Source organism: Bidens hawaiensis, unplaced genomic scaffold, assembly GCF_021521415.1.
Source record: "Bidens hawaiensis isolate Kalapana, Puna unplaced genomic scaffold, B.hawaiensis_p1.1 tig00015920_1, whole genome shotgun sequence".
In the NCBI taxonomy this organism is placed as follows: domain Eukaryota; kingdom Viridiplantae; phylum Streptophyta; class Magnoliopsida; order Asterales; family Asteraceae; genus Bidens; species Bidens hawaiensis.
Genome location: NW_027492428.1, coordinates 558,917 through 566,381, shown reverse-complemented (window position 1 = coordinate 566,381; position 7,465 = coordinate 558,917).

Below are 7,465 nucleotides of genomic sequence, written 5' to 3'. Positions count from 1 at the left end.
TATGGCTGAGTTTCTTGATGAATATGGTCCCTAGCTGCTGTACCAAGTTGTCCTAAGCCTCCTTCTTCTTCACTTGGTCACACAAGATGCAAAAACGACTTTCTTTGAAACCCTAGATGCTGCCAAACGGAAGTTTTTTGGCTGGTTGATGCTGATTTCAGGATTTAGGGGCTGTTAGGGTTCTTTTTTCTTTTGTTTAATTAATATATTATGCATGTAAGGCTTCTAACTTGTGGGCTTGGGTCGGGCCTTGAGTTGTAGTCTTCAAAGTTGCTCAAATAAGCCCCTAGAGTCTTCAAACTTGCCACTTTTCTTCATTAAAACTCATAACCTACAAGTAAACATCCATCTTTGTAAAATTAAGCAAAAACAAGCTATACCTCTTAATAATTAAACTAAAAAGCAATTAAATCATGATAAAACGATAAGGAAAGTAAGTGTATTTTACAACACATCATGTTCCTCCTGTGACTGCGGCATTTCGTTGGGGTAGCCATATCTTGGAGGTGGGTCGCGGTAACCCATCGTCACCATGTCATAATGATTTCTTGGTTCGGGATACGGAGATGCTGTCACGTCGGATGAGTAGTGGAAGAAAGCTTCAGCTGCTTCATTCTGTTCTCGGACTTCGTTAGCTTGTTCTTCTTCCGTTGGGATCACGCCTTGAAAAGGTGGAAAACTTGATGAAGCTTGGTTCTTGAGTTTCTCGAGATATTGAACATAGGGGTCAACAGAACCGTAGCTTGGGTTTTGGGAAGTGAGTGATTCCTTCATTGATGTTGATATCTCGTTAAGATTATCAGGGTACTCTTCTTCCGGTTCTTCCTCATATTCTTCTTCTGGATCTTCCTCTTCCTCAGGATCCTCTTCTTCTTCCGGTTCCTCTTCTTCCATGAGTTGAACGGTCTCCTTCACAATTGGTGGCATTCGGAAACTTTCATAGGACATCATCACCTTTATCTTGGGTTTGTGGGACGGCCCTTCACCATTGTTAAGTTAGGAGTTAACTTCATTGAAGGTAGAGCTTCCAGTATGCCATCTTTGCTGGTCTGAGTGGCATTGCATCCAATCGAATGATGGGGACCTTGGTTCCTCCTTAATTGGTCGATTTGAGAGGAAAGCATAGGATGGGTGAGGATTTGGTGGTAAATATGCTGGATTGCTTGACGGATAGTATGGTGGTATCTCCGATGGTTGATATGTGGGGATTTCTGATGGATAGTATGTGGGAACCTCAGATGGGTGGTACATGGGTATTGTTGGTGGGTGGTAGCTTGAGTGCCTCGGTGGTTCACGTCTTTGTTTTGGTGAGCTATCGGGAATATTTATTGGATAGTGCTTGCTTCCGGGGTAGTATACAGGTTTAGTTAGGTCATGTTCTACGTCTTGATCAAAATATGCTTCATAATAACCTTCACTCATATTATCCTCGGGGAACGGTTCGGCGATTCCAGCCTCTTTAGCCTTGCGTACAAAGTTTGTCATCATATTCTTGAATGACATCTAACAATTTGGGTGGTTTAGAGTGAGGAGGGAAAGAAAAGGTTTACCAGCCTATCTTATCCCTATTTTAAATAAACAATTAATTCCTATACTTGGATCGAAGCTTAGGTATTATCTTGTAATACCTAATTGGCTAAGATCGATGGCTCTGATACCAACCTGTCACACCCCCATCTAAGGCTAGGAGTGTGACCATCAGTTGGTACCACAATTGTAAATAAATCAGAGTTACGGGTTTAAGAGGAAGTCTTATAAAACTTGTGGAATTAATTTATAATATTTACTTAACAAAAGACGGGATTATAAAATACCCGTTTAAGTTATATCAAAAGCATTACTTGTTATTTACAAAACCACCATTTTAATATTTATAAGTTTATACAAAATGATCCGAGACATCGGATATCTTGAGCTTCTTCGTTCATCAAGAACTAACTTTGATCACCTGCAAAATGTAAATAAAATACGTCAGCAACGAATGTTGGTGAATAAGCTGACGCTAAAATATTTTCTTTTACTTAATCACTCCTCAAGACCACGTAAGTCTCGGCCCATCTTGGCTTATGAATAATTAAATTAAAACAACATCATTATAAACTTGAGTCTCTACACTAGGTCACCTCAGCAAAACACTGCATCGTTTCGACATACTTAGATACCATAAATATACACATGGTCAGTCTCACTCAAACGTACTTAGGTCCGGCCCATCGTGGCTGGTGGTCGTGACCAAGCGTGGTGCGATGTGCCCACCGCATTTTACCACATATGTAAGGATCCAGACAAACGTATACTACAGCCTGAGGGCTAGGCTTTTACTCTTATTTATAATGTTTTTAGAGACACTTAGTCTCATGTAAAGTTTTTCATGTAACATGTTGACTCGTTTAAAAACAAGTTTGTAAAAGTGGGGCGTATTCAACTTTTGATTGGGATCAGATTCCAACACCGTCCAAGGGTCTTCCCCTTGCTATCTCGCACCTATAGTACGAGTATAACTTTTTATTAGTCGGATATACAATCCGGCTTAAGACCTTTAGTCTTAGTTTTATAATCGCCACCTCGATTTACTTTTAAAACCTTTAGTTTATAAAGTAATCTCTTTTCTTTTCTTTTTAAACCTTTAGTTTAAAATATCTTTCTTTATAAGATAACCTATAGATATCTTATTCATAGAACCTTATGTTTCTTCTTCTTTAAGAAACGTATATCTTTCTTCTTTATTATTTAAGAATACTCATTATACTCAAATAATATTTATAACAAATATTTTTATATATATATATATATATATATATATATATATATATATATATATATATATATATATATCCACAAATGTATATGAATATACATTTATAATTCTTTCTTTTCTTTGTTATTTATTCTTTTATTCATCGAGGTATCGAGTATTTACTCGACCTTAGGTTTTAAGCCTTTTCAATATTTTATTATTATTTTATTCGGGCATTATGCCTATCTTTTCTTTGGCTTAATAAACCCTAGAAGATCGGGCAGCACTTTGACTCCTTTCACTCTTTTTCAACTCTAATTGATCAATACTTCACTTTAATCACGCAAATCGAGACACCAATACTTCACAGCATGTGCTTCGGGATGATCGTCGGAACGCCGGGATAGTATCACCTTCTTGATATGGACGTCTTTGGGTGATGGCACGAGTATTGGGTTTGCGGCACGAATAACGAGGAATCGGGGCGCACTTATCGAGGTGGATCGAAGGCACGCTTCCCAATGTTTAGAGAGAGAATTGTATGTGTGTTTTGAGGTGTGAGAGGATCAAATCCGGAGCCTCCTATTTATAGGCAAATCTGGTGTCCCTTCGCGATATGCGATGGGCACCAGATAACCCTATCGCGTATCACGATATAGGGTTGGCGAGTCACCACGTAGGCTTGCCACGTGGCAGACGCGGTGCTACGTGGTGACACATGGCACACGTTTCACAACTTGTCAGACCAAGTCATCGCGATACGCGATGACGTTGGTTCAACAGTGATCGTGTATCGCTGTTGACTACTTCTAGAACCTTTTGACCAAGCACTTCGCGATACGCGATGGGCCTGTCCTTTGTCCCGTCGCGTATCTCGATAGGACAGGAAAACAGAATTTTCATTTTAAACCCTCAGATTTGGATTTTGGCCTATTTAGTCCCTTGACTTTGAAAACTTAATATTTTTAACTCGAAATTTACGTGATGTTACAGTTATCTTTTATTTTTGACATAACACCAATAATAAACACCAACATATATTACTTGTCATAATACCAATAGCATAAACATGCCAATAACAACAAAATACAATAACAAGTTAACACATAACTTTTTATCCACATGAACTAAAACACGCCATGAAGAACGGTATGAGCTACAGCACAATTTTATTTGTGTCCATCCTCTCGACAAATCGACGGTGCATTTATGTAACCAACCAAAATTGGGGTTAGATTATAATGTAAAAAAACTAATTATGTAAATTTTAAAATAATGGAATCTCAATTATTAACTTTGTAGAAAATGTTGAGTTATAGTACCATTTACAATTGTTTTTGTTATATAAAAAAATTTATTAGAAATATTAAATTAACTTTTGCTAACAAATTCATATGCATGTATCTTAAATCTCGATCAAAATTCACAATTGCTACTTACAAATATAGCTTTATTTTTCAAATGAACATAAATCAATTTACTAATACGGCTTCATCTTCAGTTAGTATTATATATAATGTGGAGTCGTCTGTGCTTATTTATGTAGCTGACATGTGCAAATAAATGAGAGAAAAGACCACATCTTGTCATCTTCAATTCATTAGTCTTGCCAGAGACAAATTTTGATGCATAAACCTACCGAATCTAATGCATGCACGAACTAAAAATCGCTTATTCCCTTGGAATGCGAATGGGAGCAGTTGCTCTACAGGCCATTAGGGTCATTGGAAGGGAGTTTAACAACGAACTAATCTAATTTGTTTTTCTGTTCTCCTGAAAAAAAAGGAATCTGAAATTAATTGGAAGATGAAGCCGTATTATAGGAGAATTGGGTGTAGTTTTTTAGATTTACAATATGAATGTATCATTATGATCTGTAGATTTCATTAAATATAGATCCATAAAAAGAGGAAATCAGTTACCACTAAAAATTATCATATTTATTTAAAATTTAATAGACCAAAATGTCCATTAGTGTGTGATTTTTTCTGTGTCACATGTCATATTATGGTAGCCTCCTACACTTTCTATAAAACTTCAGCCTTTTACTATAACCTTCCTCCATATATGTGTAAGTTTTAAACGTCTCCTCATTATATCAAGATTCATTTCTTTCCTTTGAATATAGGATATAGTATTATTTCTTACATTTATGAGGCTAACCAGTAGACCGTATATCTGGATATTATTCATCATTTTTTGATTCAATTGATTCAAACGTCCAGTCTATCTTAATTGCAAAGGAAAATCTCCTTTAAATAATATGTTTAGTTTTTCAATTGATTCTAAAAAAGATTATTCAATATATATATATATATATATATATGTATATATATATATAGGGGATGGTTCAAGAGAGAAATGATATTATTGCAAGAAATGTGAGAAATAAATATGGACCACCAGTTTTGTTTTAAGTTTTAAATACTTAAAGCTAAATAAAGAAAATATTAATTATTCTCTTTCTTCAATTAATATAACTAATAAATCATAATACTTATTTATTTAATTAATATAACTAATTAAATTATTATAATTAGAATATATTAAGAACTCATTTAATTTTATAACTTACTTTTTGTGTCTTGAATTTTTAATCTACACAAGTATAATTTATTCATATATTAAAATTTCTTTCTATGCAAAACTAATTTCTTCCAACTCAATATATTAATATCCATCAAAACATACTTACATTATAATGAATAATTCCAAAAAACTATTTTACATGTGTTTGCATTAAAAATCAACAAAAAACATACAACCTACACAAAAACGTATAATCTACACTTGTTATAAGAATAAGACAACATATAACCTACACACAAAAAACATATAACTTACACACAAAATTTATCATCAATGAAATACACACGCATACGTAAACATATAACCTACACATGAAAAACATATAACCTACACACAAAAATTTTATCTTACACAAATACAATTTATTCATACATTAATTTCTTTTTATTCAAAACCAATTTCTTCAAACTCAACATATCAGTATCCATTAACACGTAGTTACATTGTGATAATTAATACAAAAAACTATCTTACACTTGTTTGCATTAAATGTCAATAAAAATATACAACCTACACAAAACATATAACTTACACTTGTTTTAAGAATAAAAAAACATGTAACCTACATACGGAAAACATATAACCTACGCATGTGTAGGATATGTGTACTTTGTGTAGTTTATATAATTGTTGATGTCGAATTACATATGTAAGTTGTATGCTTTTTGTATGTTGTACATTTTTATCGCTCAAAACAAGTGTAGGTTATATAACTTTGTGTATGTTGTATATTTATTGTTTACATTTAATAGACTCATTTGTATGATATTTTTTATTGTTATTTATGACAATAATTTTTATAGGCATACCAATTGAAAAAATATATATATAATATGTTTTGATATTTAGTGTTAAAAAACATGCTAATAAATTGAGTGAAAATTATTTTTTTAATATAAAGAATATTATTATATGAATAAGTTGTATTTATGTTTAATAAAATGAAAAATATGTAAATAAAAAATAGAACTAAAGTAGTGTTTTTATCTTTTTAATTATTATAGTTAAATTAGTTACATATATTAATTATGGTTATTTTAGTTGTATTAATTGAGAGAGAAAGTGCATTTATTGTTGCATTTACATTTTTTTTATTTATTTTTAAATATTTAAAACCTAAAATAAAATTAATGGCTCATATTAATTTCTTTCATTTCTTACAATAATTTGATTTTTTTCTTGAACTTAAACATATATATATATATATATATATATATATATATATATATAATGGGAGAAGTGTGAGAAATGGATCCAACCAATCACAATTTATCTATTCTTTTTTTTATTTATTTTAATAATAGTGGTAAAGTAGTAAAACAATTATTTGTTTATAGTTAGTAACTAATAATTATTTAGGAAAGCTACACAATTTATTTTTAAATTGTTTTTATAAGAGTTATCTTCTCTTTTTTAATACCTAGTGGATTTCCATATGAGCTTCACACTACATCTGAATCATTTTTTTTATGTTTTATTAAATTGAATACAATGATTATCCAAATAATCACACTGGCCCAAATCGGTTGTTTGAAATGCAATTTTGTTGATTATCTATACCCTGAAAGATAATCAATATGTTGCAAAATTATTATCTTTTCAAATACTTTATATGTATCCCCTGATCGATTGATCGAATATCCATATTAATATACAACAAATACGACGGGCTTATATATGGACATTTCATTCGAATTCTGTTGATTATGCGTATATTAATAAATCTTAGAATATAGTCCTTATTATTGCTTAATGTTAATTTTTATCTAAGAACTTACATAGACCATACCAATAATTTAGACATACAATTATATTAACTTACACAAACCATACTAAGAACCTACATTTTAGAAATGCCACAGACATATATCATAATACTATTACCTACACTGAATATCATAACATACACAAATTATTCATATTAAGCGACATAAACCTACACCATTCAAAAATACCACATATCATCAAACCCAAACATATAAATACTCTCTCAAATTTCCTACATAGTACTATACACATCCTACATATATTTCTTTTTTAATTCTTTATTTGTTAATTAAATTTAAAATATTCTTGTTCTTTTATTAATTCGTAAACATTCACATCACTTTTTTTTCCTACACAACAACTTATGGATCC